This window comes from Palaemon carinicauda, chromosome 19 (assembly GCF_036898095.1).
Source record: "Palaemon carinicauda isolate YSFRI2023 chromosome 19, ASM3689809v2, whole genome shotgun sequence".
In the NCBI taxonomy this organism is placed as follows: Eukaryota; Metazoa; Arthropoda; class Malacostraca; order Decapoda; family Palaemonidae; genus Palaemon; species Palaemon carinicauda.
Window position 1 is genome coordinate 42,989,516 of NC_090743.1, and position 16,359 is coordinate 43,005,874.

Sequence of the window (16,359 nt, forward strand, 5' to 3'; positions counted from 1 at the left end):
CCTGAAGTTCATTATGAGTGACAGGTTTGAGCTCTTGCATTCAGCTTCAGTTAAGGACCTCACGAAAAAGACACTATTTTTGGTCAGTCTGGCGACAGCTAAAAAGAGTCTGTGGGATTCATGCTTTTAGTTAAAACATTGGTTTTTTTTTAGATAATAAAGCTATCGGCTCATTGCAGTTAAGCTTTCTTACCAAGAATGAATGCTCTTCTCAACCTTGGCCCATGGCTTTTGAGTTCCCGAACCTTTTGGATGTGGTTGGCGAGGAGTTGGAGAAGGGTTCTGTGTCCAGTAAGAGCCCTGAAGTTCTACCTGGACTGAACGAAAGAGTTGCGAGGCAAGTCTGAAGCTCTCTGGTGCTCGGTCTAGAAGCCCTCGTTACAGAGGTCGAAGAATGCACTTTCATTCTTCATCAGGCTCTTAATAAGAGAGGCTCATGCACATTGCAGTGAGGCAGACCTCAAGCTTTTAAAAGTTAAGACGCATGAAGTTAGAGCTGTAGCAACTTCGGTGGCCTTCAAACAGAATAGATTGTTGCAGAGCATTATGGACACAACCTTTTGGAGGAGTAAATCTGTGTTCGCTTCACATTATTTGAAACGTGTCCAGACTCTTTATGAGGACTGCTTCACTCTGGGACCATTCGTAGCAGCGAGTGGAGTAGTGGGGGAAGGATTCACCACTACATTCCCATAATCCTAATACTATTTTCTTCTCTTTTTGTATTTATATGGTTGTTCGTGGAGATTGCGACAGTCTTCCACAATCATTGATTTTAGTCAGGTGGTCTATTTGTTCCTTGAGAGCGCCCGGAACAAGGGTATTGGAGGAGGTCCTGTCACATACAGGTTTTTAGACCAGTTTGACAGCTCCTAGAGGTCTTCAGCCCCCTGGGTGAGTCGCTGGATCTCATAAGGAAAGCGGGCATAATGAAAGAATTCATTGAAGTCAGCTTCCTTATCAGGTACGAACCCTTAAGCTTGTTTATTAACTCTTAAGTAAAATTCCAACAATAATTTAATTCCCACCCTCCTCCCCTCGAGAGACCTATGGGCATGGAAGATCTGAGGAATCATGGAATGGTTCTAGGTACCTCGCTAGAGGGCGCACAGGTGGTACACCTGGCTACCCAAATTGCGATTGCCGCGAGTTTTGAAATTTCTGCCGGACGTCAGGGACGTATAGCTATATACTGTATATAACTACCAGGTAAGTATCTTCAAAAATTTATTTTATCATGAAAATATCTTTTTGTAGGTGTTACTTGGAAGTCTCGGCACCTCACGCGATATTTTGTAGGTGTTACTCAGAAGTCTTTGCACTTCATGCAATACTTTGTTTCCTTTACGTAACGTCTTTTTGCCTCGCGTGATACTTTATAGGTGTTGCTCAGAAGTTTTGGCACCTCACGCTATACTTTGTAGGTATTACTCAGAAGTCGTTGTACTTCATGCAATACTATATAATCATTACATAAAGTCTTTGCGCCTCACATGATACTTTGTAGGTGTTATTCAGAAGTCATGGCACCTCACACGATACTTTTTAGGTGTTACTCAGAAGTCTTTGCCCTTCATGCAATTCTTTGTATCTATTACATAAAGTCTTTACAATTTGTAGGTGTTACTCGGAAGTCTTGTCACGTTATGCGATACTATATAGGTGTTAGTCAGAAATCTTTGCACTTCATGCAATACTTTGTATCAATTACATGAAGTTTTTGCACCTCACATGATATTTTGTAGGTGTTACTCGGAAGTCTTGGCACCTCACATTGATACTTTTTAGGTGGTACTCAGAAGTCTTTGCACTTCATGCAATACTTTGTGTCCATTACATGAAGTCTTTGTGCTTCACGTGATGCTCTGTAGGTGTTACTCAGTTGTCTTTGTACTTCATGCAATACTTTGTATCCATTACATAATGTCTTAGCGCCTAACGTGATACTTTGTAGGTGTTACTCGGATGTCTTGGCACCTCACGCGATACTTTGTAAGTGTTACTCAGAAGTCTTTGCACTTTATGCAATACTTTTGTAGGCGGTACTCAGGAGTCTTTGCACTTCATGTAATACTTTGTATCCGTTTCATAAAGTCCTTGCGCTTCACATGATACTTTTCATGTGTTACTCGGAAGTCTCTGCACCTCACGTGATACTTGTAGGTGTTACTTAGAAGTCTTTGCACTTCTTGAGATATTTTGCATGTGTTACTTAAATGTCTTTGCACTTCAAGCAATACTTTGTAGGTGTTACTTAGAAGTCTTTTCACCTTATGTAATACTCTGTAGATGCTATTTAGATGTCTTTTCACTTCATTTAATAATTTGCAGGTGTTATTTAGCTGGCTAAATATCCCCCATACACTATAGGTGCTATTTAGAGGTCTTTGCACTTCATGCAATACTTTGTAGGTGATACAATACAACATAGGCATTACTTAGAAGTTTTTGCACCTAGTTATTCTATCATTTTAGCCTAGTTTACACCCATTTTGGATTATTTCTTCCCTCTTGCTCTCTAATCTCTTATTTCATGGTGTGGCAGCACTGGTTTTCCCCCCAGTTGCACCCTGGCCCTTATGCTGTGGCCCAAATCTATTAATTCCTCCATCCATTTCTATCTATCCATAGCCAGATTTGTGTCAGAAATATATCTGTAATATATAAATCTACCTACTTTTGGGCGCATTGAACACTTGTTGTAAGAATTATCTCAGACTTTATATAAATAGAATCATTTCCTGAATGAAGTCTGTTAAAAGCAATTTGACATATGGTTAAGATAGAAAAATTAAAAGCTGCACATATTTCCTGATTTTTGTTTATAATTGCTCAGTTACTTAAAAATAATAACCTTTTGTAACTCCATTTTGGTTGTGAGAATCAAGAGTCCGAGTTACTGACTTTCAAGCAAATAATATTCAAAATGATTAGTTTGTATACTGTATAAATGCAATAATGGTCTCAAGAATAGTAAAGGAATTTTTTTGTGTGTGAAGTCCACACAGGCAAGGATTTGGCAGGTGCCAGTAAGAATGGGTGGAAACTGGTATCTAGAATACAGTGATTCCAGTGAATAGGGTCTTGCTGGAGTCTTATGTATTTACTATTTCAGCTTCAGTAACCTTCAGCTGCCTGAATGTAGCCTGAGTTGAGGTGGAACTGGTTTTTCAATTCATGGTTCTGATTTGAGCCAGATAAGTGTTATTACAGACTGCTTTCCTACCATTTAATCAACTTATTACCATTTGTAGATGGGATTTATTGAATATCTTTTACTGTTTTTTTTCGAGTTTTATCCATTGCAGAGTATTTTTGGTGTTAGTGTAGCTTGTATCCGACCCATACTTCCTGTTCCTACCAATGTAGCTTGTATCTTACCCAAGTTTTGTGTGGGGAAAATTTACAGGGGAATCAATAAATAATAGTAAAACTAACATTTTCTTCTCTATACATTACTATCTTGGATGCATAATAAATCCATTACACAAAATATTGACATTTCATTCTCTTGAGATATTTTTAATTTTTTTGTTGACATTCTACAATTCTCACGTATTCGCTCATGGTCATTTGTGTGACCTGGGTAGGGGAGTCCGGGAGCTTGCCCCCAACCATGGTAGGTAGGTCTGTGACTGAAGAAGAGGGGTACGATGGGCTTGCCCCTGGCTAGGTCTGTAACCTGGAAACTACTAAGTTAGGTGTAGTGTGTTAGATTGTGTCGTTTTGAATGTATCCCGAAATTTATATAACTTAGGACAGGGCAACATATCCTATAGAAGAAAGGTTTTCCTATCGTAAATACACTTTAATATGTTTTTCACCTTTTACCACCTAAATCCTTTGGAGGATACAAGCTACATTATGATTATCCGGTAGGATACAAGCTACACTAGCACCAGTATTTCTATATGTAGAAAACCTATCTTGATCAGTACATTACTGGAACTTGTTCATATTAAAAAGAACGATGCTAGGTTGTATGTCTGCTTATTTACTCAAGTGTTACTTTCTATATTAGAATTTTTCTTTTGCAGATCGATCGCTACACGAGAAACATCTGAAATTCTGAAGATTCCTAATACATAGAACAAAAGAAAGGCTTTCACTCCTCTCAGGAATTTTTCAACTGAACGGCCAGCAGTTGCAAACCAAAATAGGAACTGAAAAGAATATAAAACTAAATGCTGTGAATAATGTAAGATTTCAATAGAGCAGAAAAGACCCGAGTATAACTCATGAGTTTTATGTAATAAAAAAAAAATATTCAATTTAGCGATAAATAATGCAACCTTAAGAGGAATAACTGCTTGAAAGAGCAGGTAACTAGAAAATATGAGGGGGAAGGAAAGCTGAAACTTAGAGAAAATATAATTGAATTTAAGAAGAAAACGAGAGTAGTGAATCTGGAAACTAGGCAATAAGATGAATATGTCGAATTCAGTAAGTCAATTGAAATGGCTGCCAACCAGGCAGTTATCTATCTGGATGTCCAAGTCAACAACGGGGTGAATGTGGATAAGCATTACCTGAGGAACTTTATATATTTAAAGAAATGTTGAGATGACCAAACAAGTGAACAGTTCACAATCATGTCATTGATGTATTAGATAATAATAACAGAACTACAGGCTTGAAAGTCTGTCCTCATATGAAATAACTCCACATTGAAGGAATTACACTACCTGCTCTTAAGGTAGAAATTATATGCAACGTGTGTCCCAGCATTGAAAACCTTATGCTACCATCAAGGCAGGCATTATATGCAACATATATTCCAGCATTGAAAGGTACAACACCTGCATTCCTGGAATTCCAAAGGCTACCATCAAGGCAGGAATTATATGCAACATGTATTCCAGCATTGAAAGGTATAACACTTGTACGCATGGAATTCCACAGGCTTCCATCAAGGCAGGAATATAAGCATGTTATGTCCCAGCATTGAAAGTTGTAACACCTGTGCTCAAGGAATTCCACAGGCTACTATCAAGGCAGGCATTATATGCAAGATGTGTCCCCCAGCACTAAAAGGGGTTTTTAAAACGATGGAATTTACAATTATGTTAAAGAACTTCAAGCTGGTTACGAATGGAACAAGGTACTGATCTGCATGAAACAAATTGATATAATTTGCATATGTAATATGCAGCCATTGGAAAATCTGTTCCATGATTGGTACATAATTTTATCGCAGTAAGTCAAGTCCAGTTAAAACTCGTTGATTTTGATAAGAAAGTAGAGGTACAGAAAGGAGTGGCTTATTCGGCCCTAGTACAGTCACATGGCTCTAATTTCATTCAGTCAATTCAATATAATAGGAAAGGTGCTAAAGGATTAAAATGTGAAAACAGACATTCACAGAGTTTTGGTATCAAGTGGTGCAGGGTATATGAGTCTAGGGTTAATTATTGGATAGTCAGTCCTTGAATCCTTAGAGCCTTTCAACAACCTGCGACAAGATTTTGTACACTTATTCATCCAAGCAATTGAATGGAGAAAAATAAGACAAAGCAAAGGAGATACAGTAAAATTATATCTGACAAAAGTTATAAAATTTTGGCATGACGCTGAGCTATGAGAAATCTACCACAAGTTTGTTCAATAAATTACCACATGAAATTAATTATAGTAAATGAATTTTATGTTCAAGAAGATATTAACAATTTGAAATGGCTTCCTAAGTCCTGGTGTTTTGCGGTATGTCCCAGATTTGTTCAAGAGTTTGAATATGGAAAAGCAAGATAAATAAATATGAAAAGCTTATGGATGAGAACAGGTGTAAAAATGAGGCATGGTGATTAACAATATAGACCTCAAGATTCTTCAGTAAATTTCCTCAAGAAATGTTAGTCGAATGAAAGAACGTTCATATTTAAGAAAGCAGCAGTGCCGAATGTTCTCCCTAGGTTAAGTGCCAGGAACCAGGAACTGCTTAGGACTCTTCTACACGATCAGTTTGCAGGTATGGTGTTTGAGAATATTCCGGAACAGTGTTGAGGCATTTGGATGGAGTAAGGTGCTGAGGACTACTTATTACTGAGTGGGGCAGAACCGGTTGAGCAGTTTTGAGTAGATATAAAAAAGTAATGGCGGTACAGAGAGAATAGAGTTTATTATTCTCGAGGTTAGCATAACATACAATTTATAATCCTTATGTTCTGAAAGTGTCAGCAAGATGGCAGCCATTAGCTGCAACACACTGTTGAAGTCGTTCAATGAAGTTCCCTACAGCACGTTCACACATACTGCAGGGTATGGCGTTAATCTCTTCAATAATCCGCTCCCTTAGCTGTGGTAGGGTGTGAGAGCGACTTCTGAGCGCCCATTCTTTCAAGTGTCCCCAAAGAAAGAAAATGCAAATTCTCAAATCAGGTGATCGCGCAGGCCACCCTAAGTCACCCCTCAGAGACGCCAGATGTCCGGGAAACATGTCTCAAAACAGTGAGTGAAATTCGGGCTGTGTGAAGTGTAGCCCCATCCTGCTGGAACCACAAGTCCCCCGATCCTTCATTTTCAACAATCTCTTCTATTCTGGGCTACAAGAAATATTGCAACATAGCGTTCAGAATTCACGGTCACAGCTACTCCGTCCTCCTCAAAGAAGTTTGGGCCTAGCACGCCAAATTGTGAGATGGCACACCACACTATAAGTTTAGTGGAATGTAGTGGTCTTTCCTGTTGTTCTGATGGACCTGCGTCGGCCATGTGCTCTTCTTAGTGTGCTACCAGTTGCCTCCAACTGCCTAACCCAGGACTGAATTGTGTTCATATGAGGAACAGCATTGTTCCGTGGAATATTGAACCATCGCTGAAAAGCTCTTTGTGTTGCAATCACAGATTTATTGTTCTCAAAATATGCACGCACAGCAAAGCCATGATGTGCTCCCGTCCACACCATGTCGGCTATTGAAATGGGGATTTCTGAGGTGCGGAACAAAACCACCCGCACCCCTCTCCCCTCCCTTCCCCCTAAGCATTGACTCCTCGAAACTGCTCAATCGGTTCTGCCCCACCCTGTAGATGAACTGTGTACATGGTCCCTTTTCACTAACAGTATCACGGCGTGAGGCAGGCTACGAACCAGGAGTGAAGTATGGGACTTTCACATATATGTGAAGTCTGTGGATCATAGTCTAGTTTTTCACTGCAGCCAAAGTCTCCAACCATCCTGTCTACAGAAGAGGAGGAATGACATGGGTATAGTCGATGCAATTTCCCACACTGCTATTCAGCACGCACCTGTCATTTACCACAAACTGTAGGTGGTTCATTGTGTTTTGTCTACAACAGTTTTGGAGCCGTGTTTCGTAAAGATGCTGCTCAACTGATCATGTAGATGAGCCTTTGGTGACTGCTGCACCACCAAAAGTCAAATTATTGAAGATCACAGAATAATCAAACAAGAACAATGTTTTGAGGCTCAACATAAGGTCCATTCTATATGGCACAAATTGACCCTGCTTAGTGATTGCTAAACCAGAAAAACTGGATTAATGAAGATCACACAATGCACATACAGGAAAAATGCTTTAAGGCTCAACCCACGGGCCATCCCATGTGGCACAAATTGATCCTGCTTAGCGATTGCTCAACCAACAAAATTTGTGAAGATCATAGAATGCACAAACCGGAACATTGCTTTGAGGCTCAACCCAGCAAAGAGTCAGCTTAGGCAGTGGCCGGAGTGTCAAATAAGTAAAAAGTGAGTAACTGAGGAATTATTTTGGATTTATTGATAAGTCATATTCTTGTTAAATGAAGTAAATCGACCATAGCTACATTAACCTTGATTGTCTTTCAACTTCCTTTTGTAAGAATATATTCCTTCAAAACATAAATTCTCATCTAAATCATTGTGATACTTTCATTGGAAGGCAACAAGATGTCAATGATGATATTTTGAAGTTTTACAAACTTGACTTTGATAACTTTATGTATAAGGAATTAATTTCATGATAGTGTTACGAATTTGATGGAAAGCCAAAATAGGATATCAGTAAATTTTAGAGTAACAGCTTGAACTTTGGTTATCAATATATAATAAAGGCTGTTTCTTTCAGGTAGATTGTCATGTAACACGAAAATCACTTAGAAGATTATAACTGTGAGGAGCCCTGCACAACTTATACCTAATATGTTTAAGCCTAGTTCGACCTTTACCTGAAAGGTCCAAGCCTAGCTTGACCTATATCTAGTTGTTTCTAGCATAGCCCAACCTATACCTGTATGATTTAAGCCCAGCCTGACCTATACCTGTATGATTTAAGCCCAGCCTGACCTATACCTGTATGATTTAAGCCCAGCCTGACCTATACCTAACTGGTTCAAGCCTGAACAGACCTATAGTATACCTAAATGATTCACACCCAGTCTGACCAATACCTAAATGGTTCAAGCATAGCCTGACCAATAGCTGAATAGGTCAAACCCAGCCTGACCAATAGCTAAAGGATTCAAGCCTAGCCCAACCAATAGCTAAAGGATTCAAGCCTAGCCCAACCAATAGCTAAAGGATTCAAGCCTAGCCCAACCAATAGCAAAATGATTCAAGCCGAGCCTGACCAATAGCTAAATGATGCAAGCGGAGCCTGGCCAATAGCTGAATTGCTGAATGGGTCAAACCCAGCCTGACCAATAGCTAAATGATTCAGCCCAGCCTGACCAAAAGCTAAATGACTCAAGCCAAGCCAGCTAATAGCTGAATAATTCAAGACCAGCCAGACCAATACCTAAATAATTCAATCCCAGCCCAGTCAACAGTTGAATGATTCAAGACCAGCCAGACCAATACCTAAATAATTCAAGCCCAGCCCGGCCAATACCTAAATGGTTCAAGCCTAGTCTGACCAATACGTAAATGGCTCAAGCCCAGCCCGACCAACAGCTAAATGGTTCAAGCTTAGCCCGACCAATACCTAAATGGCTCAAGCCCAGCCCGATGGCTCAAGCCCAGCCCAACCAATAGCTGAATGATTCATAACCAGCCAGACCAGTACCTAAATGATTCAATCCCAGCCCAGCCAGTATCTGAATGATTCAAGACCAGCCAGACCAATACCTAAAGGATTCAAGCTCAGCCTGGCCAATACCTAAATGATTCAAGTCCATCCCGACCAACATCCAAAGGATTCAAGGCCAGCCAACGTGTCAATTGGATCCACAACAAGTGAAGGTAAGGCATCTGTAAACGTAGAACTATTCTGCTAATTTAGACAAAATTTGAGACTTATTAGCATATTGCTAATATTACGAACTAGAACTGGAAATGCAATGTGTGGTAAAATAAGTCCATTAGATGTGTAACAAATCAACATTAATTGGAGAATTTATTAAAAGTTGCGTTCTTTTTGCACGGAAGTCGCTAATGATTGCAAGGTCTAGAGAAATCTGGCTAAATTTTGTCAAGATCAATAAGGACTACAGATATAGAGTTTTAGTTCTATATTGGTAATTGTCTGTTAATTAGAATATTCTGGCTATGGTGCATCAAAATGTATTACTAACTTTTGTCTTAGTAATCTAAACAATTTGAATGAACCAATTTCATGTTACATCATTCACAATCATAATAAAATCAATTGAGCAAAATAGCCATGAAGGAATATTTACTTTACAACCAAAGAATCTTGACATATTTGAAGATCTAATTTCTTTTGATCTCAGAAAATTATGGATATCTCAAAATTGAAAAGTGACATAAAGTAAGTTAAAAATGGGCATTTTTTTTCTGAATTGAGGGTCAAAATGACATTGCTGATCATCCATTGATCTTCAGGGCATTTTCATTTGACTATCTAAAATAATTTGGGAACTTTCATTGAATTAACAATCAGAATGACCTTGTACCTCACCGGATGACATTTGAAGCTCAGGGAATTATATAACATAGTGGAACTTCTTTTATTGCTGAAGGATCATATATTGAATGGAGTCGAGGCTTTATTTTGTTTCTTCATAATGAGAATTCTCAAAATATCATGCATATTAGAATCAGGGTTTTATATATGTGTAAATATTGTGTGATTGCACCTTTTTAAAAGATGAAGTATTACTCTTATTAGTAATGATAGCATATAATTGACTTAAGTGTTGGTATGGCTGGATAAAAAAAAAAATCAAACAGAATTAGGATGGGATAGAGAACAGCATGGTTGGATGTTCCAGATTTTATTGCATTCCCGGCCACAATTATAAACCTTGAGTAATGAAACTTGCAGGGATTAACTTATGTAAAAAGCTGGAAATTATCAAATTTTGGAAGGTTTCAAGGTCATGGTCAAGCAAAACACCTAATTCACATAATCAGTCATAAATTTGGACATGGTTATGACAGAAAATCCACGCCCATTAATGCATGTGATGGTCAAAGGTTAAGGTCAAGGTCGAGCAAAAGGTCGAGAAATAAGCTGCCTCGGTGAAGGTCTGCACTCTACTGAGTGCCCCGCTAGTTTCTAATACTGTTGTTGAGATTAGACAATAAATCAATGCGTGAGGGAAAGTAAAATCTGTATAACGAATTCAACATTTAAGTCTTCAGATATTTTGTGAACATGAAGAGAAACTCTTTGTACGACGTATATACTGAATGACCACATTCTATTACAGACTGAAGACTGAATTCCAGTGAGACTTCTTTCAAAGTAATTTTTGACTCGAAGGCCGAACGACTGAATATGAAGGTAAGGTTTCCCAGAAAATAAAATCATTCTTGGATATATAAAAGTTAGTCAAAACAATATAAACTTTATATAGATGTAATATTTTCAAACAAATTTCTTTAGTAAATTAATTACAAGATGATATTGAGCTACTAGCTTTTAAAGTATATCATATTAGATATACTTTTTTTTTCAAGTATATCATCAGTTGAGTATTAGTCTGTTATTAGATAATGTAATTCACAATCTTAATACACTATTCTGTATCACTTTGGAAAAGAGTGGTGTTTGGTATTCATATGCCTTCACTGAATATTTTAAAGGTATGTTCTCTAATCTAAATTACATATGAATGACATAGTAAATATAGATTTCAGCCTGCACAAAAATAAACACACAGCTTAGTATCCTACTGAGTCAACAGTGTTTGGTAGAAGTTTTGTACCAAAATGTAATTTTCAATATTAATCTTACCCGATAATCATGTAGCTGTCAACTCCGTTGCCCGACAGAATTCTACGGACGGGATACGCCAGCGATCGCTATACAAGAGGGGGGTGTACTCACCAGCGCCACCTGTGGCCAGGTACTGCAGTACTTCTTGTTGACACCACCTCAATTTTTCCTCTGTCGTGCTTCCGGCAAGACCTACATGGATACGCTTATAATTTTGGAGTCTTTGTTCACGGTTTTGGTGAAGTATTGCTCTGAGATTTCAGCTTTCGCTATACAGGAAGCTTTTCCCTTAGCTTAGATAGCTTTTGGATTAATTTTGATTTATGGTTTAACGATCTTTAGCTTTAATTTGGAATCCCCCTTGACTGTTCTCTGATTCAAGATGTCCGACCATTCTCAAGCTCCTCCCCAAAGACGATGTAGGACTTGTATTAGGCGGCTTCCGAAGGCCTCGGTTGATCCTCACACCGTTTGTTCCGACTGTAGGGGAAAATCCTGTCAGTTGGAAGATCGATGTGAGGAATGTGCCGGACTTTCGGAACTTGATTTTATTCGATTCCTTAAGTATACCACTAAGTTAGAGAGAGAGAGAGTTAGGAGGAGTTCGGCTCGCTCTTTACTTTATTCCTCCCCCCATGATCCTCAACCTTTTCCTCCCCCTGTAGTGGCTACCCCCGAACCTACTATTAGTGCTCAGCCTGATATGTCAGATGTTTTACGTGCTATTCAGGCTTTAGGTGATAAAGTGGAGTCGGTAGTGAGTGACCACAAGTTCCTTTTGGCAGACGTCAAGGAACTTAAAGTGTAAAGTGCAGTGGGAAGTGGTAGTGCCAGTGCTGTGCCTAGTGCTAGTGTCAGTGTCAGTGTTGCGCGTGAGGATACTTCTGTGCGTGCCAGTCGTCCTCCCAGTCCGGGACCTCTTGCAAGCTCCCAAGCCCAGGGGAGAAGCAATGTCGAAGGGCAAAAGGGTTCGGCAGGCCTTGATCGGCGCACAGTAGTATCCTCAGTGGTTGCGGGCGTATCTTATAGAGATCGTCACTTCCACTCTCAGACGATTGAGCCCTTAATATCCTCGTCTGCAGAAGATTTTTCGGGGAGAAAACGCTGGACTCGGGCCTCAAGACCTCTTAAGCGTAAAGTCCAGACCGCGCGAGTCCAACAGCCAGGGTGTAGCCATTGGGCTAGCTCGGACTCGCCGCAGTCATCAGGTGACTGCACGCCTCCTAAGAGAGGCAAGGCGCTGCCTCAACAGACCTCAACTTCTGTTAAAGCTATGCCTCAACAGACCTCAACTTCTGTTGATCCTAAGATGGCTTTGCTGCAGACTATGCAGTCGCAGCTTGCGGTGTTGATGCGGGAGTTTCAGGCAGAGAAGGTTAATACACCTCCTCCTGCGAGCGCTCCTCCTCCTCAGCGCAGTACAATCTGCCAGACGTATGAGGTTGAGGTTCCTCAAGCTACCTCCTTGCGTGAGCTGCCGCGTTGGGAGTTGCCAGATACCAGCGCTGTGCAGCAACCTCCACTTTCTTTGAGGCAGGAGCCTCTTACCACGCAGCAACATCCTCAACAATGGGGACAGGAGCCTTATGCTTTACAACCTCCTCTACCCTTGAGGCAGGAGTATCTTGCATTACAACCATCCTCGAGGCAGCAACCTCTTGAGGTACGACAACCTCTACCATCCTTGAGGCAGCCACCTCAACTCTCGCAGCAGCCACCTCCACTTTCCTCGAGGCGAGAACCTCAACTCTCGAGGCAAGCACCTCAAGAACCTCAACTCGTGAGACTAGAGCCTCTCTCTGCGCAGCCACCTCAACCCTTGAAGCAAGCGCAACTCTTGAGGCAGGAACCTCATGCTATGAGTCGGCCACCTCAACGCATGCATCTGCCACTTTCTCCTCAGCTTGAGCCTCTTCCCATTCAACTTGAACCGCAGTCTATGCAGCATGAGCCTCATGCTTTACTACAGTCGCCTCTCACCACGCTTGCTCCTCAGACCTCCGCAGAACCTCCTTCATCCCAGCCTCAGGACTTTGTCATTACCAGCCCTCATCCTCTTCAACAGAGACTTGAGGATGAATCCGCAAGTGCGCATGCACCCGCTCTTCAGGATTCAGCCATTCAGCAGACCGCTTTAACTTTACCTCTCGCTTCTCAACCCTCAGGTGATGAGGTTTCTGAGGATGAAGCTGCTCACCTGGATGATCCTTCATCTGACGTGGAGGAACCCAAGTCATTGCCACCCTCCATCGACTTTCGCAAGGTTCTGGCTCTGTTCAGAGAACTTTACCCGGATCACTTTGTTTCTGCTACCCCTCGCTCTCCTCCATCCGAGTTCTCTCTAGGCATGCAACCTGTTAAGTCTGCCTACACTAAGCTCGTCTTCGCTAGATCTTCAAAGAGAGCTTTGAGAATGTTAGGGGATTGGTTGCAGTCCAAGCAGCAACTGGGAAAGACGTCTTTTATGTTTCCACCTCCTAAGCTGACGTCTAAGGCGGGCGTCTGGTATGCCACAGGAGAGGAACCAGGCTTGGGGGTCCCTGCCTCTGCCCAGGCTGACTTCTCAAGTTTGGTTGACTCTCCACGAAGGTCAGCTATGAGACGCTCTAAGGTCTGCTGGACCTTTTCTGACCTGGACCACTTCTTGAAGGGAGTCTTTCGCGCCTTTGAAATTTTTAATTTTCTCGATTGGTGCCTGGGGGCCTTGAGCAAGAAGACTGCCCCATCTGACAAAGACTCGGCCATGCTGATCATGTCCTGTATGGACAAAGCAATTCGCGATGGTTCCGGCGTACTTGCCTCTATGTTTGTATCGGGAGTCCTCAAGAAAAGGGAACAGCTTTGCTCCTTCCTTTCCACTGGTATCACCTCTTGCCAAAGGTCTCAGTTACTTTTTGCTCCTCTTTCTAAGTTCCTGTTTCCTGAGGATCTTATCAAGGAATTTTCTGCGGCTCTCATTCAGAAGGACACGCATGATCTTGTGGCCTCTTCAGCACGGAAGGCTAAGATTGCTCCTTCAGTTCCTAGAACTTACCGCACCCCAGTGGCTGATACTCCTGCTACTAGATTTATTCCGCCCTTTCGTGGCAGAGCCCCCAGCCGAGGAGGTACCCGCCCAGACGGTCACAGGGGCAGGTCCAAGAAAGGTATCAAGTCTTCGAAAGGCAAACACTGACTCTCCTCCTCTCCAGACAGCTGTAGGAGCCAGACTCAAGATCTTCTGGCAAGCTTGGGAAAGAAGAGGTGCAGACGCCCAGTCTGTCAAGTGGCTAAGGGAGGGTTACAAGATACCATTCTGCCGCAATCCCCCTCTGACCACTTCTCCCATCAACCTCTCTCCCAACTACAAGGAAAAGGACAAGAGGCTAGCGTTACATCAAGAGGTGTCGCTTCTGTTACAGAAGGAGGCAGTGGTGATAGTCCGGGATCATCAATCCCCGGGCTTCTACAACCGTCTCTTTCTGGTGGCCAAGAAGACAGGAGGTTGGAGACCGGTGCTGGACGTCAGTGCGCTCAATGCTTATGTCACCAAGCAGACGTTCACTATGGAGACGACGAAGTCGGTCCTAGCAGCGGTCTGGCAGGAGGACTGGATGGTCTCGTTGGATCTGAAAGACGCTTACTTTCACGTCCCCATTCATCCAGACTCCCAACCTTTTCTGAGATTCGTTTTTGGAAAGGTTGTGTACCAATTCCAAGCCCTGTGTTTTGGCCTAAGCACGGCACCTATGGTGTTTACGCGACTGATGAGGAATCTTGCGAAATTCCTCCACTTGGCGGACATCAGAGCCTCCCTTTATTTAGACGACTGGCTGTTAAGAGCCCCCACAAGTCGTCGCTGTCTGGAGAGTCTCAATTGGACTTTGGACTTGACCAAGGAACTGGGTCTTTTGGTCAACTTAGAAAAGTCCCAGCTTATTCCTTCCCAAACCATCGTTTACCTGGGAATGGAGATTCGGAGTCAAGCTTTTCGGGCTTTTCCGTCGGCCCCAAGAATCAACCAAGCCCTAGAGTGCATTCTGAGCATGCTGAAGAGGAACAGATGCTCGGTGAGACAGTGGATGAGTCTAACAGGGACCCTGTCATCGTTAGCCCTGTTCACCGAGTTAGGGAGACTCCACCTCCGCCCCCTTCAATTCCATCTAGCAGCTCACTGGGACAAGAATTTGACGCTCGAAGCGGTCTCTATTCCTGTTACCAAAGAGATGAAGACTACTCTCATGTGGTGGAAGAGCAACATCCTTCTCAAGGAGGGTCTCTCGTTAGCTGTTCAGACCCCCAATCTTCATCTCTATTCGGACGCATCAGACTCGGGCTGGGGCGCGACCTTGGACGGACAGGAATGCTCGGGGACATGGAACAAGGAACAGGAAACGCTTCACATCAATTGCAAGGAGTTGTTGGCAGTACATCTGGCCTTAATGAACTTCAAGTCCCTCCTGCTAAACAAGGTGGTGGAGGTGAACTCCGACAACACCACAGCCTTGGCATACATCTCCAAGCAGGGAGGGACTCATTCGAAGAAGCTATACGAGATCGCAAGGGACCTCCTCATTTGGTCAAGAAGTCTAAACCTCAAGCTGGTAACGAGATTCATTCAGGGCAATATGAATGTCTCGGCAGATCGCCTCAGCAGGAAGGGTCAGGTCATCCCCACAGAATGGACCCTTCACAAGGACGTGTGCAACAGACTTTGGACCTTGTGGGGTCAGCCAACGATAGATCTGTTCGCCACCTCCATGACCAAGAGGCTCCCATTGTACTGTTCCCCAATTCCAGACCCGGCAGCAGTTCACGTGGATGCTTTTCTGCTGGATTGGTCCCATCTCGATCTTTATGCATTCCCGCCGTTCAAGATCATCAACAGAGTTATCCAGAAGTTCGTCTCCCACGAAGGGACACGGCTGACGTTGGTTGCTCCCCTTTGGCCTGCAAGAGAATGGTTCACAGAGGTACTGCAATGGCTGGTCGACGTTCCCAGGACTCTCCCTCTAAGAGTGGACCTTCTACGTCAACCTCACGTAAAGAAGGTACACCCAAGCCTCCACGCTCTTCGTCTGACTGCCTTCAGACTATCGAAAGACTCTCTAGAGCTAGAGGCTTTTCGAAGGAGGCAGCCAGAGCGATTGCCAGAGCAAGGAGGATTTCCACTCGTAGAGTCTATCAATCCAAGTGGGAAGTCTTCCGAAGCTGGTGCAGAGCCAATGCAGTTTCCTCTACCAATACCTCTGTAACCCAAGTT

At 42.4% G+C, this 16,359-nt stretch overlaps 1 long non-coding RNA gene across 1 annotated transcript in view; it reads left to right on the forward strand.

Annotated features, from left to right (window-relative positions):
* Positions 1-16,359, forward strand: part of LOC137658605 (uncharacterized) — a 96,826-nt gene that overhangs the window by 77,172 nt on the left and 3,295 nt on the right. The window contains exons 3-5 of the long non-coding RNA XR_011047387.1: positions 4,038-7,705; positions 8,064-9,175; positions 10,609-10,682. This is a non-coding gene — a long non-coding RNA (uncharacterized lncRNA). The remainder of the gene's footprint in view (positions 1-4,037; positions 7,706-8,063; positions 9,176-10,608; positions 10,683-16,359) is intronic.